Below are 13,496 nucleotides of genomic sequence, written 5' to 3'. Positions count from 1 at the left end.
TTTACAAATGAGGGAAGCGAGGACCAGAGAAGTGAAGCGACTTACCCAAGGTCACACAGCAGACAAGTGGCGGAGCCGGGATTAGAACCCATGCCCCGCTCCTCCAAAAACTCCAGTGGTTGCCCATCCACCTCAGTATCAAACAAAAACCATTTTCCATTGCCTTTAAAGCTTTCCATCACCTCGGCCCCTCCTACCTCACGTCGCTTTTCTCTTTCTGCAACTCAGCATGCACACTTCACTCCTCTAGTGCTAACCTCCTCTCTGTGCCTCCATCTCGCCTGTCTCACCGCCGACCCCTCACCCACATCCTGCCTCTGGCCTGGAACACCCCTTCCCTCCTCTACTCTGACAGACAACCACTCTCCCTTGCTTCAAAGCCTTACTGAGAAGCAGGGTGGCTCAATGGAAAGAGCACGGGCTTTGGAATCAGAGGTCATGGGTTTGAATCCCGGCTCCACCACATGTCTGCTGTGTGACCTTGGGAAAATCACTTAACTTCTCTGAGCTTCAGTTACATCATCTGTAAAATGGGGATTAAGACTGTGAGCCCCCCGTGGGAAAACCTGATCACTTTGTACCCCCCCCAGTGCTTAGAACAGTGCTTTGCACATAGTAAGCACTTAACAAATGCCAAAATTATTATTATTATTATTGAAGGCCCATCTCCTCCAAGAAGCCCTCCCAGACTAAGCCCCACTTTTCCTTATTTCCCACTCCTTTCTGCATCTCCCTGACTTATTCCCTTTGCTCTTCCCTGGTCCAAGCACCAAAGCACTTATGTACATAACTGTAATTTTGTTTATTTGTGTTCCTATCTGTCTCCCCAACTCTAGACTGTGAGGTCACTGTGGGTAGGGAATGTCACTCTTTATTGCTGTATTGAACTTTCCCAAGTGCTTAGTACAGTGCTCTGCATACAGCAAGTGCTCAATAAATATGACAATGAATGAAACCATGAGCTTCTACCTCCTAGGCTTGTGCTGTTTCCACTACACCATGCTGCTTCATGATCCATGAAGGGCTCTTCCTGTCTAAGTGAGGGATTCCGGGAGCTGGGATCGTTGGTCTGCCAGGTAGGGCGGACTAGACATCTCAGGATTCCTGGACAGGCAATCTCCCTTCCTCCTGCCCCTCCCCATTATATTAAGGGTTTCGATTGCAACCGTATATGGCGGCCAAGCCCTCAGGCTGTGAGCTTGGAGATTAATATCTTCTCCTCAGCACAGCGCTCCTGGGCGGGACGGGGGCAGACAGGAGCAGGGCTGGCAGCAAACAGACCAAGCAAACATCCGGGTCACCAGAACCAAATCAGACAGTTAGCTAGCGAATGCCAGTCAAGGCCCTAAACCTTTCCCTAACTTGTACTTCCCAAGCGCTTAGTACAGTGCTCTGCACACAGTAAGAGCTCAATAAATATGATTGATTGATTGATTGATTGATTTCCCCATAAAGAACCAGGCAGGACAGGAGAAGCCTGCGCCTATCTCAGAGTCACAGCCTCTGGGGCCCCACAGACCTTCTGCTGGCTCTCCATTATCCGCACAAACGGAGTGGATATTACAAAACCACAGATAACACAGGACAAGAGAGGTGGCTTGAGCTCTGACTTATAATAATAATAGCAGTAGTTGTTAAGTGCTTACTATGCACCAGGCGCTGTACTAAGCGCTGGTGTAGATACAAGATAATTAGGTTGGACACAGTCCCTGTCCCGTGAGGGGCTCCCAGTCTTAATCACCATTTTACAGATAAGGAAACTGAGGCACAGAGAAGTGAAGTCACACAGCAGACAAGTGGTGGAGTCAGGATTAGAACCCAGGTCCTCTGATTCCCAGGCCCATGCTCTGTCCACTAGATCACGCTGCTTCTCACTAAGTCATGCTGGGCTACCGGGTATAGTCTCAGAATCTGCTGGCAACAAGGGTCACCGTTGCCAGGACCCAAGGAGATTCCCGTGGCATAGAGACATCTGTGCCAGGGTATCAGGCCAGACCGTCAGGCAGGAGGAGAAATCCAGGGGGGGGTCCCTGGATAATCCCCATGCTCTGAGAAATCAAGAGCAGGTAGGCCTCCAAGCCCAATAGGGAGCATTCATTCATTCAATCAATCATATTTATTGAGCACTTACTGTGTGCAGAGCGCTGTACTAAGCGCTTGGGAAGTACAAGTTGGCAACATCTAGAGACAGTCCCTACCCAACAACGGGTTCACAGTCTAGAAGGGGGAGACAGACAACAAAACAAAACATGTGGAAAGGTGGCAAGTCATCAGAAAAAATAAAGCTAGATGCACATCATTAACAAAATTAATAGTATAGTAAATATGTACAAGTAAAACAGAGTAACAAATCTGTACAAATATATATACAGGTGCAGTGGGGAGGGGAAGGAGGTAGGGCAGGGGGGATGGGGAGGAGGAGAGGAAAACGGGGGCTGGAGAAGGTGAGGAGGAATTCATTCATTCAGTTGCATTTATTGAGCACTTATTTGTGCAAAGCACTTTACTGAGCACTTGGGAGAGGACAATATAACACACACAACCCCTGCCCACAACGAGTTTACACGCTAGAGTTGCCTCAACTGCAAAATGGGGATACAATATCTGTTCTCCCTCCCACTTAAGCACAAGGCCGTACTGGGCCATGTGGTGCCGTGTGGAGAGGGTGGGACCAGGGCTCGTGGTGGGCTGGTCTGAGAAGCAGCTTGGCCCAGTGGCTAGAGCCCGGGCCTGGGAATCAGAAGGACCTGGGTTCTAATCCCAACTCTGCCACTTGTCTGCTGTGTGGCCTTGGGCAAGTCACTTCACCTCTCTGGGCCTCAATTATCTCATCTGTAAAATAAGAAACTGTGAGCCCCTCGTGGGACAGGGATTGCGTGCAAAAGGGCCTGGTATAAAGTAAGCTTTTAAAAAAATGCCACAGTTATTAATTATTGCTTATGTGGACAGGGAATGTGTCTGTTTTATTATTGTATTGTCCTCTCCCAAATGCTTAGTTCAGTGCTCTGCACATAGTAAACACTCAGTAAATGCCACTGACTGATTGACTGACCTCACCGCCACACTGATTGTCCAGCTGTGGCCCATCTCCGCCCCCGCCCCCCAGCCCCACCCGGGGCTGCACGCTCAGATTTGATTGATTCGCCGTGCAACGCTGTACCGCTAGCTCAGCCTGGCTGATGACGTGCCACAAATCACCTGCCCTGCAGCTGAGTTGTGGGGTGGGGAGGGGAAAGAGAGAGGTTGCTCTCTGATGCTCCCCCCAGCCCCAACCGGTTGTCCAGGGGCCACACCATCAACCCATCCACGGTAGCCCCAACGGGGCCGAGAGGGAATATTCCATCCCAGGAACCGTCCGGTTGGGCCGGAACAGGCTAGGTTTCTCCTGTCTTTTTAAAAAATTTTAAAAGTGATATTTGTTAAGCACTTACTGTGCGCCAGCCACTGTAGTAAGGTAATCGGGTAGGACACAGTCCATAACCCAGGGAAGCAGCGTGGCTCAGTGGAACGAGCATGGGCTTGGGAGTCAGAGGTCATGGGTTTAAATCCAGGCTCCGCCAATTGTCAGCTGTGTGACTTTGGGCAAGTTGCTTAACTTCTCTGGGCCTCATTTACCTTATCTGTAAAATAGGGATGAAGATTGTGAGCCCCAAGTGGGACGACCTGATCACCTTGTAGCTTCCCCAGCACTTGGAACAGTGCTTTGCACATAGTAAGTGCTTAATAAATGCCATTATTGTTATTACCATAACCCACATGGGGCTGACACAGCCCTTCTAGACTGTGAGCCCAGTGTTGGGTAGGGACCGTCTCTATATGTTGCCAACTTGTACTTCCCAAGAGCTTAGTACAGTGCTCTGCACACAGTAAGCGCTCAATAAATATGATTGATTGATTGACAGGCTTACTCTCCATTTTACAGATGAGGGAACTGAGGCACAGAGAAGGTAAGTGGCCCTTGGTCACACAGCAGACAAGTGGCGAAGCCAGGATTAGAACCCAGACCGTGCTCTTTCCACTAGGCCATGTTGCCTCTCCTGCCTCCAGAAAGATTTCTCGTCCTTGGGACCGTAAGCTCGTTGTGGACAGGGAATGTGCTTATTATTATATCGTACTCTCCCAAGTGCTTAGTACAGAGCTCTGCAGACGGTAAGCCCTCAGTAAATATGGTCGAATCAAATGAAATGAAAGGTCTCATTAGCTAGCACCAAGGAGCCTCTGGACTCCATTCTCAGGGCCCTGGGGGTCTTGGAGTCCAGCGACCAGGGGCTGGGGCAGAAATGGAAAGCAGGAGCCAACGTGGTGACTCTGATCGCTCTGGCCATCTGTGGTTGGGGACGGCAGTGGGTTCTGAGCCCCTGCAAGGTGTGGGGATGGGGGACTGGATTTCTCGTTCCTATTCCCTCTCCCTGCCTCTTCCTCCCACTTACCTCCCACACACACACGCTCACACGCACATTGCACAAATGCGGAGTTCCTCAGAACTAGGCTGGGGGAAGAAAAGCAAGCCTGGGGATTATGGAAAGACCCGGAGGGTGGCACAGGTCAAATCTGTGTAAGCTGCTCAACTCCAACACGCCCATCTGCACACTCTCCCAAGTGCTTAGTACAGTGCTCTGCACACAGTAAGTGCTCAACAAATACAACTGAATGACTGACCAGACCGTTGTCTCTGTCCCTGCCCCTCCCAGGCGAGAGGCCACAAGGGAGAACTGGAAGGAGGATGACGATCGGGGACGCATGTGGAGATGCGGGGGGGAGGAATCCAGGCATTGTGGGAGAGCGGGAAGGAGCGGGACGCTAATTGACAGGAAACACCCGCTTCGTTTCCCTGGAGCTCTGTCTACAACAGGAAAACATACACGAGGTTGCCGGAATCTCCCTGACCCAGCCATAGCCAATCACCCAGTTACGAACCTCAAATTCCCCGGCCTGACCCCATCTTCCCACCCTCACAACCACTCCCCGCCATCAGCCTGATGAGACCCACTCAGGTGACGATAACAGTCGTGACACAGCCCCCACTTAGGCTGACCCACCAGTTAAAGGAGCAGGGGCAATAATAATAACAATAGTTGTGGTATTTGTTAATCGCTTACTGTGTGCCAGGAACTGTACTAAGCGCTGGGGTGGATGCAAGCAAATGGGGTCGGACACAGTCCCTGTCCCAGGTGGGGCTCACAGTCTTAATCCCCATTTTACAGATGAGGGAATTGAGGCCCAGAGAATAATAATAATAATAATAATAATAATAATAATGGCATTTATTAAGCACTTACTATGTGCAAAGGACTGTTCTAAGCACTGGGGAGGTTACAAGGTGATCAGGTTGTCCCATGGGGGGCTCACAGTCTTAATCACCATTTTACAGATGAAGGAATTAAAGCCCAGAGAAGTGAAGTGACTTGCCCAAGGTCCCACAGCAGACAAGTGACAGAGGCAACATTAGAACCCATGACCTTCTGATTCCCAGGCCCGTGCTCTGCCATTTGTCTGCTAAGGGACCTTCGGCAAGTCAGTTCACTTCTCTGAGCCTCAGTTCCCTCATATGGAAGATGGAGCTGGAGATTGTGAGTCCCACATGGGACAGGGACTGTGTCCGACCCGATTTGCTTGTATCCGCCCCAGTGTTTAGTACAGTGCCTGGCACACAGTAAGCACTTAACAAATACCACGATTATTATTACTCCATGCTACTGGGGGTCCACTAGCCCATGGGGGGAGGGGTGGAAACACCTCTGGACCCTGCCACACCCTGGACTCTACTGTTAGGTCCGACGGCCTGGCTCCATGAGGGCAGGGAGGAGAGCCACCGGGGCCGGGCCAGTGGATTCTGCCTCTGGCACTCCAGACGTAGAGAATGCCTTCCCAAAAAGAATAACCGAGCACTACACGCTCACTGGGATACTTCCCTCTCGGCAGAGAGAGATGAATAAATGATGAACGGAGATGAGCGAGCCGAGATGAGCAAGCCAGCGGGAGGGCCCGGAGTCAGCTAGGAGTCAGAGGCAAAATCCGAAACCCGCGGCTTCCCCATAGAAACGCCGCGACTGGAGGACTGCGGAAAAGCTGGCATGTCGCAGCTCCGGGGGGGGGGGGGGGGGGGGAATCATAGCCAATGGGGCTGGGAATCGGGGAACTTGGGTTCTAATCCCTGCCACTTGCCTACCCGTGTGACCTTGGGCAAATCACTTCAATTCTCCAAGTCTCAGTTTCCTCATCTGTAAAATGGGGATAAAATACTTATTCTTCCTCCCCGCTAGAAAGCAAACCCTGTGTGGGGCAGACTGTGTCCAACCTAATTTTCTCATGTCTACCCCAGTACTCAGCACAGTGCATGGCACGGAGTAAGCACTTAGTGAATACCATCATCAATAGAACAGTGCTTTGCACATAGTAAATGCTTAATAAATGTCATTATTATTATTATTATTATCAATATGCAAATGGGAAGAGATCCCCTTGCAGAAAAGAAATGAGTCCATCCCCCACTGACGGTCAACCCTCACAATCCTTTTTTCTGAACTGAGGCGGCAACGCAGTAAATCCAAAACAATGAATAAAAATCCCCACTATCCTTCCCCCACAAACCTAGACCCTATGAGTTGTGCCAGCCTACGAGCTGTGCGTGGAGGGTGACAATCCTAGGACCCAGTTTCCGTGAAACTGGGGAGATGCCAGGTCCCTATGGATAATCCACAATGGGTATAATTGGGAATGTTTGGTGGAAAGCCTGCTTTCATTTCTCATACTCTGAGATCAGACACAGGTCTGTATCACTTGTCCCTTTGTATCTCGAAGGGTGTGTGATTTTGTGTGTGTGTGTGCATGCCCATATCCTGTCTCCCCCATCAGATGCTCAACCCCTGGAGGGCAGCGACCTCCACTAGTCCTCCCTTTGTGTCTCTCCCAGTGCCCAGGAGAACAGAGTGCATGGAAAGAGCCCGGGCTTGGGAGTCAGAGGTCGTGGGTTCTAACACCACCTCCAGCACTTGTCAGTTGTGTGACTTTGGGCAAGTCACTTCACTTCTCTTGCCTCAGTTACCTCATCTGTAAAAAGGGGATTAAGACTGACAGCCCCACTTGGGACAACCTGATTACCCTGTCTCTACCCCAGGGCTTAGAACAGTGCTCGGCATATAGAAATCACTTAACAAATACCATCGTCATCATCATTATTATTATTATTATTATTATTATTTCCTGGCCTTGGTAAATCAGTAAAATAGAGGATAGTGCCGTCCCAGTCCTCAGGGACCCCTCTGGTGGGTACGCTGCAGGCTGCCCATTCAGCATCTGTTCTCCTTCCGACTTAGACCGTGAACTCCACTGTGGAACAGGAACTGTGACCAGCCTGATTATCTTGGTATCTATGTCAGTGTGTTAGTTATGCCAGCGCTTAGTAAAGTGCTTGGCACATAGTAAATGCATAACAGATATCTTATTGCTACTATCATAATGATAATGATGATGGAGGGCAGGTGGGGAGAGGGCAGTTTGGGGTGGGAGCAGACGGAATGGAGCCCCCAGTCCCTGCTAGCCCACAGGGAGCCAAGCTGACCCCTGGGGCCTCTGTTCAGCAGCACCCTTCTGGATGGGCCCATAGTCTGGGAACACAACGAGCTCCACATCCGAAACCCAAACTAGCCGGCCACCAAGCCCCGTTCCCAGCCCTCCGAGCCACAAATGGCAACCAGCTGGCCTAGCCCCCGCCCCGGGCTGGTAAACAGCTCTCTGGGACCACTGCAGCAGAAGGGTCTCGTGGGATAGGAGAGGAGAAATCTCCATTTGTCTGCCGAAATTTCTGCACCCAAAGCGCATTACCGCCACAGGAGCTAGCTGGTCTCTGCAGGGTTAAGGAAATGTGGAAGAATTCACTGATTCTGATCCCTGGTGCCTGGGGATGGGAAGGGTGGGGTGGCATGCAGTTTACCAACATCATCTTATGCGGTGGCACCTCTCAGACAGCGCCCAAGAAGAGAGAGGAGGAAGCTGGCTCAGAGAGGGTAGATGCTTAGCCTGAAACACACAGCCAGCAGGGCTGGGCTGAGGGATTTTTTTTTTTAAATGGTAGTTGTTCAGTGCTTACTATGTGCCAAGTGATGTACTAAGCGCTGGGGCAGATACAAGATAATCAAATTGGACACAGTTCCTGTCCCACAAAAGGCTCAACAGTCTAAGTAAGAGGGAGTACAATTGAATCCCCTTTGTACAGAGGAGGTAACCGAGGCACAGAGAAGCTAAGTGACCTGCCCAAAGTCACACAACAGGCACGTGACAGACTCGGAATTAGAATCCAGGTCCTCCCAGCCCATCCTCTATCCACTGGGCCAAGCTGCTTCCTGGTTTGGTGGATAGAGCATGGACCTGGGCGTCAGAAGGACCTGGGTTCTAATCCTGTCTCTGCCACTTATCTGCTGTGTGACCTTGGGCAAGTTACTTCACTTATCTGGGCCTCGGTTACCTCATCTGTAAAGTGGGGATTAATACTGTGAGCCCCATGTGGGGCATGGACTGTGTCAAATCTGATTTGTTTGTAACCACCCCAGTGCTTAGTACAGTGCCTAGCAGATAATAAGCACTTAACAAATGCCATGGGGAAAAGAGATGCTGACTCAAACAGAATCCCTCTGTACTCTCAACCCCAGGCCCTGGGGCCCAAATTCAGCTGCTTGGGCCCTCCATCCGTCACCAAAACCTGCCGGTCTCACCTCCACAACTTCACCAAATTGGCACTTTCCTCTCCATCCAAACCGCTACCTTGCTGGTTCAGTCTCTCATCCTATCCCGACTGGATTACTGCATCAGCCTCTGATCTCCCATCCTCCTGTCCCTCCCCACTTTGGTCTATACTTCACTCTGCTTCCCAGATTACCTTGTACAGAAACGCTCTGGGCATGTCACTCACCTCTGATCTCCCATCCTCCTGTCCCTCCCCGCTTTGGTCTATACTTCACTCTGCTGTCCAGATTAACTTGTACAGAAACGCTCTGGGCATGTCACTCACCTCCTCAAAAATCTCCAGTGGCTGCCTGTCAACCTACGAATCAAGCAACTCCTCACTCTCGGCTTCAAGACTCACCATCCCCTCGCCCCCTCCTACCTCACCTCCCTTCTCTCCTTCTCCAGCCCAGACCACACCCTCCACTCCTCTGACGCCGCTAACCTCCTCATTGGGCCTCGTTCTCGCCTGTCCCACCATCGACCCCCTGCCCACGTCCTTCCCCTGGCCTGGAATGCCTCCCTCCACACATCCACCAAACTAGCTCTCTTCCTCCCTTCAAAGCCCTACTGAGAGCTCACCTCCTCCAGGAGGCCTTCCCAGACTGAGTCCCCTTTTTCCTCTCCTCCTCCCCTTCCCCCCTGGCCCTACCTCCTTCCCCTCCCCACAGCACTTGTATATATTTGTACAGATTTATTACTCTATTTATTTTACTTGTACATATTTACTATACTTATTTTGTTAATGATATGCACATAGCTATAATTCTATTTATTCTGATGGCTTTGACACCTGTCTACATGTTTTGTTTTGTTGTCTGTTTCCCCCTTCTAGACTGTGAGCCCATTGTTGGGTAGGGACCTTCTCTAAATGTTGCCGACTTGTGCTTCCCAAGCGCTTAGTACAGTGCTCTGCACACAGTAATTGCTCAATAAATGCGACAATGAATGAATGAATGAGAAAGAGGGAATGGTGATGGGTTTGCTCTTATTCCACCGTGTGGGGGGAGAAGCAACAGCTATGTAGACCCCCAGGAGTCTGAAAAACATGGCGAGAGGCTACAGCTGGCTGGGCTGGAGCCAATCAGTCAGCCAATCTTATTTATCACCTACTGTATGCAGAATACTATACTAAGTCTTGGGAGAGTACAATATAACAATAAACAGACATTCCCTTCCCACAACAAGCTTACAGTTTAGAGGAGCCAGGGTTGAGGAGACTCGGAAAGAACCCGGCACTGAAGATGATCAATATCTAGCAGGCCAGCTGAGGTTAGCATCCCCAGAACCGAGGTACAAGGGATAAGAGACCCTGCAGATGAAGGTCCCTGGACCTCGGTGTCCCCACTAACAGGAAATGGGTATGAAGTGGCCTTCCCTTGGGAGAATCCTGGACCTTCTCGTCTTCCCATCCACTTCGGCAGGTGACTTTCTCCCCTACGGTGACAGGAGACAGAGTCCCTGGCCCCTCAACACCTATCAATAATGACAGTTACTGTTGTATATCTGAAGCACTCACTATGTACCAAGAACTGTACTAAGCACTCTGGTAAATACAAGATAATCAGGTAGGACACATTTCCTATCCCACATGGGGCTCCAGTCTAAAGAGGAGAGAGAACAGGTATTCAATGATAGGAAACTAAAGCACAGAAATGTTAAGTGACTTGTCCAAAGTTACACAGCAAGCAAGTAGAGGAACCAGTCAATCAATCATTGGCATTATTTGAGCATTTAGGACTGAAACCCAGGTCCTCTGACTCCAAGGCCTGTGTTCTTTAGACTCTTCCAGGCTGCTTCTCTTGCTTTGCTGAAAGAAGCTTCCTCTTCTGTCACCTTAGAGAAGCAGAATGGCCTAGTGGATAAAGCACGGGCTTGGGAGTCAGAAGGATCTGGATTCTAATCCCGGCTCCGGCACGTGTGTGCTGTGTGACCTTGGGCAAGTCACTTTACTTCTCTGGGCCTCAGCTATCTCAACTGCAAAATGGAGATTAAGGTTGTGAGTCCCATGTGGGCTACGGACTTTGTCCAACCAGATTAGTGTGTATCTGCTGCAGCATTTAGAACAGTGCTTGACACACAGTATGTGCTTAACAAATACCATCACTATCATTATTATTATTACATCCCATGTGCTGCAGCTGTCTGGAGCAGGGGATGGAGAATGAGGAGGGTGGGAGAGAAACTTCTTCAACCAAACTCCAAACTGGATCCAGACTTTCCAACTCAGCTCCTCCACCCCCAACTTCCCTCCCCTCACCCCGGTTTCCCGGAGGGAGGGAGGACTCGGTCAGGAGATACCAGTGGCCAGCAGGGGCTATGGAGCCCGGCCCCATACCACTGGGGAGAATGGATTTATTTCCCCTCTGAAGACAGCTGTGTGACCGAGGAGGGAGGGGACGAGGAAAGGGGCTCGCGATCTCAACTGTGTCCAACCTAACTTGTACCTACCCCAGTACTTAGGACAGTGCTTGGCACATAATAGGCGCTTAACAAGTACTGTAATTATTTTCATGGCGTATGAGAAGCAGAATGGCATAATGGATACAGCCTGGACCTGGGGGTCAGGAGGTCATAGGTCCTAATCCCAGCTCTGCCACTTGCCTGCTATGTGTTCTTGGGCAAGTCACTTCACTTCTCTGGGCCTCAGTTCCCTCATCTGTAAATTGGGCATTGAGACCGTGAGCCCCATGTGGGACAGGGACTGTGTCCAACCTGATTTGCTCATAGCCACCCCAGCGCTTAGTACAGTGCTTGGCACATTCATTCATTCATTCAATCGTATTTAAAGCACTTACTGTGTGCAGAGCACTGTACTAAGCACTTAACGAATTATTATTACTAACTCCCCGCTCAACCCCCTCCATGCCTCTTCCATTCAAGCCCCCCACCTGCCACCCCCTCTTCAGAAATGCCCTTCCTGCTCATCTCCCCTAAACAACCTTCGACAGAGAGCCCCTCTGCCCCACCAAGGGCAGGAACCCCAGTCTCCCGTTCCTACTGCGCTGTGGTACAAATGCAGGCAGCCTGGGTTCCAGCCCCAGTCCATGCTGAGTGACTTTAAAACGGTCACTCACCCTCTCTGAGCCTGACTTCCCTCCGACAGGATGCAGAGATAGTTTCCCCAAACTTCAGGGCCTGCACAGGGAAGGGGTAAAAGCTGAAGACCAAATTCTCACTTCCTCTCTGCCCGCCCCACCGATCACCCCACCCCACAGCCTGATTACTTTTAGGTTCTGTCTAATTTTTCTCGGGGCGAGGATCAAGGGTTCTCTCTTTCCACAGTGGCGGATGTACTGACTAGGGGGAGATTGCTGCTGCTGCTTCTGTGAAAGGCTGTTGTGCTCAGCCCCTAATTCATGGCAGGAGGAACAGGCAGGGCCAGAAATTCTTCAGAACTGTGTAAACAATTTGTGGGAGACTCCTAATTGGGGGCAGGGGAGGACAGGGGAGGGGAGGATGGAATGTTCCTTCATTGTGCTCGTCTCCCTCCTCCTCCGGCTCCTTCTCCTAGGCTATCCAGGCCAGCCCACTGCCTCCAAATCACTGGTGGCCGTCACTACCCTCCCCAAGACAGGCTATTTCATCTGTCTCTCATGATCCCCCTGGGAAGAACTCAGAGCCTCCCAGCACCAATGTGGACTAAGGAAATTCTGTTCTACCCTAAGTCCCCCTGGCTGCCAACAGAAGCTTCCCCGGGCTATTAGGAGACCGCTGCAGGAAGTGTCCCCATGGGCTCCAGAAGAGCCAGGTCAAGGGAGCAGGAAGTGGGTGGATGCAATGCCGTTGGAACTGCTGATCCATTTTCCTGCTGCCCCCACACAAGGAGGGCGAGCGGGCAGGGAGGGTTTGCAGGGCAGGAGTCAGGGGGGGCAGGGAGCTTTTGCTGGGGCAGAGAAGGGATTCATCTCGCCTAGATCTGAGGGAGTGGAGCTGGAGAGAGATTTGGGTAGTTGCTAGGCCCTGGTCTGCTGGGTGACTGCAGAGTGAATCACCACCCTTCTCTGGGCCTGAGGTGAGAGACTGAAGTGAGAAGCTTGGGCACGTCAGGAGGCCTGAGGGAGGGAAGGGCAGTATAGTCAACAAAAGCAGGAACAGCGGTCCTCTGGGGCTCTGGAGCCCCAAGTCCCCCTTCCCTCCCCCCACCACACAAACACCAAGGCACTCAAGTGATCTCCGACTCTACTCCCACCAACCAACCCCAAACCGAGGGGCTCTCTGGGGTCATTTTGCCCATCCCCCTGCCTGCACATGGAGATGCCCCCCTTCCACCCCTGGAGAGACAGGCCTATTTCTTGGAAGTTTCCAGGAACTGGGGCAGAAGGTATCCTCCTCAATCCACCACCCCTGCTTTGATGCCCCCTACTCATCACTCGGCAAAGCTGCCACTTCTCTAACTCCTCCAGAAACATTTGAAAACTTCAACAGGTGACAACTATTTCATGCTCATAAAAGAAGGGGAGACCGAGGCCCAGAAAGAGGAGGAGGTTTTCCCAAAATCACACTGCACGACAGGGCGGGGCTGGGACTGGAGCCCCCTTTGCCGGCCCCCAGCCCCATGCTCTGTGCCCCCTATTGTGCAGCCCAGCATATCTGGATCCGGACAGACCCTGAAGGACCAGGCCCCGGCGGGCAGAGTTGGGATTTAGGAACTGCCCTAGTGATACGCCTGATCCAGGGAAAGACAGGAGACAGACGCTCAAGCCTGAACCCAAATCCCTCCCGTAATCTCCCAACAGCTTCCCTGTTGGGAGAACAGGGCCCCCAACCCTGAC

At 51.3% G+C, this 13,496-nt stretch overlaps 1 protein-coding gene across 2 annotated transcripts in view; it reads right to left on the bottom strand.

Moving 5' to 3' along the window:
- ARRB1 (arrestin beta 1) overlaps window positions 1-13,496 on the bottom strand; it is a 62,106-nt gene that overhangs the window by 39,936 nt on the left and 8,674 nt on the right. The window lies entirely within an intron of this gene.

Source organism: Tachyglossus aculeatus, chromosome 2, assembly GCF_015852505.1.
Source record: "Tachyglossus aculeatus isolate mTacAcu1 chromosome 2, mTacAcu1.pri, whole genome shotgun sequence".
Classification (NCBI taxonomy): Eukaryota; Metazoa; Chordata; class Mammalia; order Monotremata; family Tachyglossidae; genus Tachyglossus; species Tachyglossus aculeatus.
This window is presented reverse-complemented; position numbering and strand designations above follow the sequence as displayed.